The sequence below is a fragment of the Cryptotermes secundus genome, unplaced genomic scaffold (genome assembly GCF_002891405.2).
Source record: "Cryptotermes secundus unplaced genomic scaffold, Csec_1.0 scaffold1109, whole genome shotgun sequence".
Classification (NCBI taxonomy): domain Eukaryota; kingdom Metazoa; phylum Arthropoda; class Insecta; order Blattodea; family Kalotermitidae; genus Cryptotermes; species Cryptotermes secundus.
Window position 1 is genome coordinate 133,201 of NW_019734980.1, and position 10,405 is coordinate 143,605.

At 41.6% G+C, this 10,405-nt stretch overlaps 1 protein-coding gene across 1 annotated transcript in view; it reads left to right on the forward strand.

Moving 5' to 3' along the window:
• Nucleotides 1–6,426: 6,426 nt before the first annotated feature.
• Nucleotides 6,427–10,405, forward strand: part of LOC111869158 (putative ferric-chelate reductase 1 homolog) — a 97,386-nt gene continuing 93,407 nt past the window's right edge. Inside the window, exon 1 of the mRNA XM_023860427.2 lies at nucleotides 6,427–6,880. The gene's annotated coding sequence lies outside the window, so the exon portion shown is untranslated. The remainder of the gene's footprint in view (nucleotides 6,881–10,405) is intronic.

The following is a 10,405-nucleotide window of genomic DNA, read 5'->3' on the forward strand; positions in this document are numbered from 1 at the left end:
GCTCTGCATGGAAATTGTCAGATATTCCTGTCGAAATTATAGGCGCACAGACCTACTTTCTGTTCGCAGTTCCATTTCTTTTCACGAAACAATTTATGCACTTGATACTGCCTCTGCTAAGCGTAAGGACTAACGTCACGGAGGAGTGGTACTCACTTCTCCTCTCGTAGTCATTTCCAGTTCCTCCAGTGCGCATCTCAAGCCATGCCACGACATCCTATTTAATTTCACTGTCATTCGAAATGAAATTGGCTTGTCGAAAGAGCCGTTAAACAAATCGAGACTTTAGAGAAAAAAGTAATATTAGAAGACTCACAGATGTTTTCACGCCAGCCAGACACGCAACGAAGCACCCTACACGCGTCACCTCTTGCGCAATTTTGCACAGATGTGCGGGTTGCAGAAATAGGTTCTCAGAAAAGGAATCTGCAACTGTCTTCCTCAGGTATAGCTGTCTCCTTGTCTCTCTTGTACACGCTCACATCTCGCGCATGTAGACGGTTAGTCATTTTTTTTTAATCTGTATATAATTACTTTCCGGGCCTCATCTCACAATGCATGGAAGCTATAAAAGCCCACTCGTAAAAACGAATAATATTGAGAAATTATGTGTAATTCTTTACCTGTGAAAACGCATGCTCTCGACACAGCCGAAATTCAAGGTTTCTGTCAAGTTCCTCCCGCTCCGTGTGCTCATTCGAACGTTCACTCTTGTAGAAGTAGTAGTAGGCCTACGAGTATGACCACCGCTACAACATTTTTTCGAAGAGACTGGCTGCAGCCAGCAAATTTGCTCCCAAACTTAAAATTAAGTTGTTTCATAATATTTTTAAGGATTGCCTTAGCGTTGTAGGCCTCTATTGAAATGAAGGTGACGCCACAATTGCGTTCTAGATTCTTCGTATTAACATTCTGGCACATTTCGTTCTTGATTTTAAATTCTGAAATTTCTAAAACTACGAGAAGAGTGAGGAAGAGGCGGGGTGGAGTGCTTCCCTGCCTTCTGCGGCTATGCCTGTGACTGTCAGAACGTAGTGAACCTCCATACCCAGCAGGCCTACACATACATTGCTATGCGTAACTGGCAATGAAAATATTAAAAGTCACTTACACATTTGCAGCACAGAGAGATGTCAAAAACAGCCATTGAACATAACCTCACGCAACTAACTAATTTCCCCTGGACTTTCCCTGGCAACACAATTGACGTCACTCAACCGCCAAAGCGCCACGCCTTCAAGACCTTCACGATTCAAGACTACAAGGGTTGCCCGAACATAAATATTCCTGCCATCTATGACGTAAAGGAGAACTAATACTGCCTTCAGTGTCAGTTGCTCAGTCGGTAACATTGAAACCATGTATTCACAATCCCAGCGTACACCGAGTCTCGACATCTGTTTTCCTCTGTCAACAAAACGACTGTTCGTCCAGCTAGTGCTGAGATTAAGAATGCGTGGAGCTTTAACCTCATGTCTTCATCACAAGGTAGTTAGGCGCATAGACAAGTTAATTTAATACATTTCAAAACGGTCATATCTATTCCCCACAACCACCATTTTCCTAGCTGATATGGGGCCGCTGTCTGGGAAAATTGTTCAGTAAATTACAATGACGGAGAAGTTCTTGGAGGTAGGCCTAGGCCCACTGGGGCTGTAGTGCCAAGGAAAAAAAATTACAATGAATGAACAAGTATCTGGTTTTAAGGGTTGCTGACGTCAAGATAGTTGATCGGCTGATCTGTATAAATACATTACATGCAGCACAGCAGTATATCACCTCACCGTAATCTGTGAGCAGGTTGTCTAGAAAATGTTGGAGCCTTGACGTCATTACGATGCCAAAATTCTAACTGGCGACACAGAGTAGACAGAAGGTCACGAATCCTTTTGCGAGGAAGATAGACATGCAAAGGGCCTGGCTAATTTTAGCCAAATATGGAGAATGCACGTGCCCCGAAGAGCATCTGCTGTCCTTGCCGTCCTTAAAGTTTGATAGCGAGTTCGAACCTTATGGAAAACTGACGGCTCGAATCGCCAGCGTGACAGTTGGTGCAAATTTCACATCATCTAATTTCACGGCTGACTGGCTGTCTTCAGCGTGAAGAATCTTTCTCGAAAAGCTGGCCAAGGAATCCTTCATGGAACCCGAAAATTTACTATAGTGTTCATGAGCCCCCACCCCTTTACAGATGTCGATCCAAGCTAAATCCTTTTCAATTTCCAACTCGCAATCACAGTACCATTCGGTTTTCTAGAACCCATGTATCTGGAAAGGAGCTATACGAATGTCGGGAGGATCTTAAAAATAGGCTACGACCGCCTCCCACCAAGTTCTTATTTACTTACTTATCACTCTAATTTTATCCTCTCATTCGAAGATGAATAGGAGTAACCGATTCTGATGACAGCGCTGTTAAGTAAATAAAAACAAATCTGTGTAAGATTTGAGGCTTTCACGGCGGTGACTATGAAGAAAGCAGTCTTCTGGGATTTGGCACCATGTATATGTGGTGTTAACCGACGTTTCGGAGGAACGTATCGCCTCTATCTTCAGGGTAGAAGGAAAAATATAAGAAATCCGCAAGCAAAAGCAGTAATTTTTCCAGATATAGGAAAGTACGTAATAGAAAACTCTTGACACCGAATAGAAGCGGATTTTCTGGGCTAGGTTGGTGCTCCAGATCAGTTTTAGGCCCCTGATAATGACCAACACGCATTATATGAATAAGATGATTACCGCGAAGGCTCGGAAAGACCGAGCTACGTGTATCGTTTTTCGGGGCTTATAGTTATGGGTCATGAGGCAACGGGAGTAGCTTCTTGGTGAAACAGATTGCTTTGGAACTTATTATTATTATTATTATTATTATTATTATTATTAGAGGGGGTGGGTTTCCCCATGCACTTAGACCAGTTATTGGTCCATTTGCGTCCCCCTTTAATTTACATTTACGTGCCGTAAATCTACGACAAGGGGACCCGCGGCTTAAAGTCCCCCCCCCGGAGGATTGTTCCCTGAATTTTTCCGCCCTTAAAAATTCCACGACCTCCGCCGGGTTTGAACCCGTGTACCTTGAGTCATGAGGTGGGAACGTTACCCCTAGACTACGGATACCGCTTTTGCTTTGGAACTTGGTACACGGGATTTAACTGAACCAACCCCCAGTTTCGGTAACATAGGTCACAATAGCATTATCGTCTATCGTGAAGTAACACCGTGAAGCAAATGACCATTGTTAGGCAAAGGCTTTGTAAACACAGTCCCTGAGTTACGCTCTTGACAATAGAAGCATATTCTTTGCTAGGCGGCGAGCCAATCAAAACAAATTCTTGGAAACAGGAAAAAGCTATTTCCGTGGGGTCCGTGCCGAAGAATTATAAGAGAGTCGAATTCCGAGGCTGGCACCTGTAGGAGTACAGAGGAGTACAACTGAGTCAGTCGAAGAGCGAGAACGAGATTGGGATGAGTCCTCGGCAGTTCAGGGTTCGGCTGAAAGGTTATTGTGAGTTGTTGTAAATTGATTGTAATTAAGGGTAATTGTAAAAAAAAGTGTTAATATATCCAGTCATGCAATCCAGAACACGTTATTGTTAGTCACGGAGCCATAAATTCGTGACAATATTACAGATATCAACATAAGCTACTTTTCTATCACAGGCTCCTGCATTAGGCCATGGAAGAAATTTCCCTGATGTACATTCACGAAAAATGAACGAATTAAATACATGACCGATTAAATCTGGATCCCGATTTTAAAGATCAATCGTTCACTTTGACTGAACAAGTGAAGCAAGAACAGCGTTGGGTTTAAAATTCACAGGATCATACGCAGTAGGCGGTCTGTTTAGTTAAATGGAGCATGGAATACAGAACTCACATCAAAAGTGTGATTTTCTAGCTTTGGGTTTGGGCCTCCTGGTCACTGTCCTCTTGTTACGGGTGTTTTATCTTTGCCTGTACGGTAGAGATTAAAGGCCAGTGACGTTTCAACCCTCGGCTGCATGCAGCCGAAGCGCAATTTTTGTCACAGTCTGCTGTGTGATTTTGAACAATGAAAATACATACTTACCGCCTTAAATATTTAAATTTGTTTAAAAAATAACAAGTAAATAATTTGTCAAAGACAAGTGAAAACAGGAACATTTGTTTCGCAAAGAGCAGTAAATTACCGTATTTACGCATGTATAGGCCGCACATTTTTTGCCAAAAATTCAAGAGGAAAACTGAGGTACGGCTTATATTCGAAATATTCGAAATCACACTTCATTTAAAAAAAATTATATTCATAATTAGTAATACAGGGTGTTCTACTCCTGAAATAATATTCCAAGAAAATTATTTTTTCTATAATTTCTGTCTGAAAATTGTGCTGCGGCCTATACACGCACGCGGCATATACATGCGTAAATACGGTATGTAAGATTTGAGGTTTACTCTGCAGTATTCACATTAGCCTGTCAGCACCTGCTCACGCTGGTTCCTCTCTTGCGGATTTTCTTCTTTTTTCTTATACCCTGAAGATGGAGGCGATACGTTACTCTGAAACGTTTTTAACCCAATATCTACACAGCTCCACATCCCAGAAGACTGCTTTCTTCAAGTAGTAAGTTATTTAGCGTATTTCTTTTATAAATTTCTATGAAGTTTCAGTAAATTCTCATTTATAAATTGGNGCCCCAAAAAAAAAAAAAAAAAAAAAAAAAAAAAAAAGGCCGAATATTGAGAAACCACTGCTACCCAGTTTCTCTGACAGTTCAGTTTTTCTGGTTATTTCACTAGCCAGTGAGTCATTTACTGCGTTCGCTCATTGTCCGGTCTTGTTCTCCAGTCAGCGGACCTTTTACAGTCTTTGTTCACTGAACGGTAAATTTCAGTAGCCTTCGGTCATCAGTAGATTAGATTCGTCGTCAACGTTTAGAATTCAGGTTTCTCTCTCTCTCTCTCTCTCTCTAGCATTCGCTCAGTTGCTGACCGCGTCGACTTAAATTAGGTAAGGATTGTATTACATTGATAATTTATCTACGTTATTTATTTTATAAAAATTGTGCATTTTGAATGATTTCTTCTTCATACACGATACACTGCATATTTGAATTTTTTTTTCCTTGGCACTACAGCCCCAGTGGGCCTAGGAATACCTCCATGAACATCTCCGTTCACTTCGGTTTTCTAGATCTTGCACATTCGGTAGGACTCCTTGGGCGGGTGATCAGCTCGTCGCAAGGCCTCTACCTATAAACAAACACAGAAAAACGCACACACACACGAACTAAACATCAATGCCCTGAGTGAGATTCGAACCCACGATCCAGGTTTCCAAGCGAGCGAAGACAGTACATGCCTTAGACCGCTTGGCTACCGTGACCGGCTGCATATTTGAAATACTCTTTATTTAATATTTAAAATTTTTAATTTCTGTAGGCTCACCATGCTGAAGGAAGTGACACATGGCACAACTCTGCACGGGAACCTGGCAGGCTACTTCGGTACTACTCGTATGCAGTTGCTACTGTACATCATTTCATAATCATAAAGTTTCTTTCATGTTAGATTGCCAGCGTTATCGATATCTTCAAGATGTCTTCCTTTCTCAAAACACTTGAAAGATAACGCTCCCCCCTTCATGTAGCTTTTTCCTTGGAGAAGGAAAAATGGAAAATAGTCTACGCGTTTCTAATGTAATGCGTCCGTTGCAATTTTTCATACCTCGTTTTTACTGATATGCTTTTAACGTACGTACAAATTTATTGCTGATAACAATATGGTATAGAGTTATCAGATATCATCCCTACATCACGTCGAAAACATTTAAAATAAAGGTTTCAGACTGGCCGGCCGGAGTTTGATTCCCGGCAGGAGTAAGAAATTCTTCTCTTCTCCACAGTGTCCAGACCGGCTCTGGGGCCCATCTAGCCTCCTATCCATTGGTTACCGGGGACTCTTTCCCAGGGATAAAGCGGCCGGGGCGTGAAGCTGACCACTCATCTACATCTAGCGCTGAGTTCAAGAATGGTGGACCTATACCTCCATTCCCTCATGTCTTCACGGCGTTGGGCTTAATTAATTAAGCACAGGGACAACGTTGTTCTTATGTGTACTTAGTGCAACAAACGCATAAAAATGAGAGGATATTGCATAAAGCTCAGCACTGCCCTTTCCATGTTTTAAAACTTATTTTTGTGTATTTAGAAAGCTTGGTAGTTATTCTATTCCTGCGCTTCTGACCACACTTCGTTCCACTGAATATGCGCTTCTGCTGACACTCACGCACAAAGTTTAAATACCCCTGGCTGACTGAAATATATCGAACCAGAGTTGAAGAACCCATGGTACCGAATCCAACCACCAACGCCCCCATGCGGTCAGATTTCGTAACAATAGCTGACGTCATCCTCTATATAGCGGCCAATCCGATGCAGGTCAAGCCCGCGGCATATCTGTAGTAACTGCTGTATTGTGTTGAGGTGTGTGCTTGTGGAAGAAACATGGACCGTAGTACAACGCCAAACAGGAATGCTAGTAGAAATATACCACGTGACAAGCCAGCACTCACATTAGTTTAAATTCCTGCGGCAACAGGTATTCAGCGGCAGGCGCTTCGCTGTGTAGTGTACAATATGGACCAAGATTGTTATGAATGATCTAAAATATCTGAATAAAATCGGTGTGTGGGAGAGCGTGTGCGTTGTAACTTTACCGTGCATCGGCAGGTGTGGTGTTGTGGTTTTGAATTCCCACAGAAAACAGTTTTTGCAGTCTACAGTTTCTAAAACTGAAGTTTAGAAATATTACCATCACAGTGATTTTGTGAACTGTGTTACTCCTGGTGTCGACTGACCGTTCGATGACCTCTTGGTGCCCGCTCTTCTACGGTAAGGTAAGTCTACCATTTTTGGCCCAGATTTTCCGTTCCACAGTTATACATAGTAATTCCCACTAGTTCTGAGTTTGACGCAACTCTTCCGTACCGGAAATGTTGCAAAACGCAGAAGTTCCGGAGTACTATGTATTTTGATTGGGTATGTAGGATTTTAGGTTCTTGCAATTGTTATGAATAGTTTTATATTCTGAGACACAACGCCGTGTAGTCCGTTTTGGCGTTTCGAAAGAACATGCAGCCTCTATCTTCAGAGTAAGCCAAGCTGTAACTCAGCATGAAGTAAGTAGCTCTTTGCTTCGCATATTATTCAGCCCGTAAGATGGAAGTGATACGTTTCTCCGAAACTTCGATCGACTTTCAACTGACTACGAGGCGCTGTATGCAGAAGGTAGAACTTCGTGTTCACGATTGAGGAAACACTTAAGTTTTGAAACAATTAAGGTTTCCTTGTTATTTTTTTATACTTCTTCAGACATATTACTTAAATGTTGCATATATAAACCTGTTTTAGGCGACGGCAATTCATACGAGACATCACACACACAACCATACAAAAACATAAATTTTTCTAAATACAAACCACTCCGTCCAATGTGACATATAAGTTTTTACTACGTTAAAACTTATCTCCCATACATGTTACGGTCCTTATGGGCCATCTTCAGAGGGAACATCATTACAAACGGGAAACTACCATCACAATAGGTGTTTTGATTTAAAATACATACATTTCTATCCTATAATGCACAGTACGCATAAAGTCGAACGTTTCACAATCACAGCAGCTTCCTGGTGTTGTAAAGTTTTTAAAAGTTTCTAGATGTTATTTAAAAAACCTTTAGTGTCAATAGTTACAATTTTTTTTTAAACCACGTAGGTTCGTGTCCGTACTCCTATCGTCTTTCTTGTATGGGGCAGATTTTGTGCCGCCTGTCTATCTTGATGAGGAGGTTCTTGATGTCGTCCAGGGTTTGCTCGTGGCTTGCTGAACGCAACGCAATTCTTAGTGTGACGGACCAGAATGAAACAAATCAAGTAAATTTTTCTATGTATTCATTTGAATATTTATCTTATCAGAGATGTTTAAAATTATTTTTTTGAGATGTAGGCTTTCATTTTGCATCATTTACGAATTAGGATGCACCGATTTTGAGCAATTTTATAAAGTTATATTTGGGACTTCTCACACATTACGAGTGCTCGCCAAAAATTAATTCACCTGACAACTTAGAGCGTGTTGCCCCTCAACACAAAAATTCGTCAAAGGCCGCCTCGTAATTTTGGAACTCGAACTTGTGGCCAGGGGGAAGGGCAGTCGCAATCTGACCACGATTAGTTAATTTTACTCACTTTTTGCAAAAATAACGCATAAAAAGCTTCTGAAATTAATTGTGATCTTTTTAAATCGAATTAGGGAAAAAATAATGTTATGAAATGTGCTCCACAATCTGATTGCGTAACCAAGTGCTGCACAGGAGGGCTGCGTTATGTAGGGGGGGGACCAGTTCCCCTAATTGCTTCTTGAAAAAGTGACTGGAAGTTTTTAAGGAGGGGCTATATCTTGTTTAACACAGATGCTGGCTCAGCGACAGAAGTTATAACGTGCAGTAGAGTGGAACGATTGTTATGAATCGTATTTAAGCATTTGGACTATATTCTCTGACCTGCCTCGTATTCAGGAAGTCTCAGATTGAGAAATTGCGCCGCTGTTAAGTAAGGCAAATTATGGAAGAAGACGGCTGTGGCGTTTCTGACGTTACAATTCCGGTATTTGCCTGGAGTGACTAAAGAAGATCATGAAGACAGTCGGTTGCACGACTGCGATTCTTGCCGGGTACTGCCCGAGCTTGCTCCGTCAGGCTGTTCAGTGTGTGCGTACGTACGGTACGTACACTGCACATAGAGCCACATGGGTCAGTCAGTACCTGGGTACAAGGGCCGCAGTAACTGTAGGAAGTAAGTAGATTCCCGTCAAATGCCACGGCTGCGATGACTGTTTTCAGAAGTCTCCTGTTACTTCAGACTTGCTTTTAGGATGTTAAGTGAAGCTTCTCGGAGCATGTTTCTATATGGACGTATTGCATATGGGACATGTCTGTCTGTCTGTCTGTCCGCGTATTTCGTCTCTAAAAGTAATCAAGAGAATTTGGAGACAACTGAAATTATGTCTGGGTCAACACTAAAAGTTCTTAAGTGAATTTAATTTTGAACTGTAGCATTGCGATCTAATAGAACCTTTCTTTTATATGAAATTCAAATCAAACTCTACACTTACTCGAAATTTCTGGGTTCCTTTACTTTTTCTCTACAAATACTGGGACCCCGAACTGGAAGGAAAGTCAATGTGGAGAGTCACAACAGTGGAACTGACATGTTTAGACTTGAACCAGTCGGCAGATGTCTGCTTCCATTACACGCGAGAGACAGCCCATTCTTGTACGTCCGACCTCTGTCCCTGCGTTCAAATTGGGCTGCATCTCGCTTTAAGATGGTCCTAAGATGCGTGGCTTCATGCCCTGGCTCCGGACACGACGCCTTCGCCTTTCATTCACCAAACATTGCAGGCCGCTGTGTGGCGATTTCAATGATCTGTGAAGGAGATAACCATTAAGTGCATCTAATCATTATCACCTTTCTGAGCGGCGATAAGACTGAAATTATTTCCCATCATGCAACCTAGTAAAAGAATGGTGATTTTGTCACACGGGAGAAACGAAAGAAGAGAGGTAAACAGAAAAACAGAAGTAACTGATTATATGACCTCAAAACACAATACTTGTTGCGAAATGTACTCTGATTCTTGTGTGATTGATTGCGGCGGCAATGGTAACAACTGGTCAGTCAGTTAGAGAGAAGAGTTAAATTGATGGTCGCATCAACGTAAATCGATTAACTTGGAGTGTTTCAGGAATCTGTAAAACTTCACTTTCGTGATGAGCCGAGCACAGCAGACGCTAAAGAACTGAATGTAACCTCACATGCACTTATAAATATCTGCAGAAGTTCGATCAGCGTTATACTGTATGAGTCTCACAGTTCCAGCTGGGGCAGTGGTTCTCAAACTGTGGGGCGCGACCCCCCGGGGGGGGGGCAGAATACTTTCCTACAGATAAAAATTAAAACTGCCCTAAATCAATTAGAAAAGTAACAAAAAATAAAAATACATATAGAAAAACTTTTGATGATTACAGGCTTTAATTATCATGAATTTCAGAATAATTAATAATTATTCTCTTTACTGGCAATTATAAAACGCATATGCCAGAGACAGCGTTGATAGTTCGGCAGCAGCCGCATCCTCTGAAATCCTCTGAAGTCTAGACTTTTTCAAATGCTGTGTGAGGAAATGGGTGCCGAACACACTGCTCTGTTGTTTTTAGTGATGCTCGATGGCTTTCAACAGGAAAGGTATTAAAGAGAATGTTTAAGCTGAGGCATGAGGTGTTCTGTTTTTTAAATGGGAAAAATCACTCACTGGCAGACAGTTTCAGCAACAAGGATTTTTTATTGAAAATGGCTTAC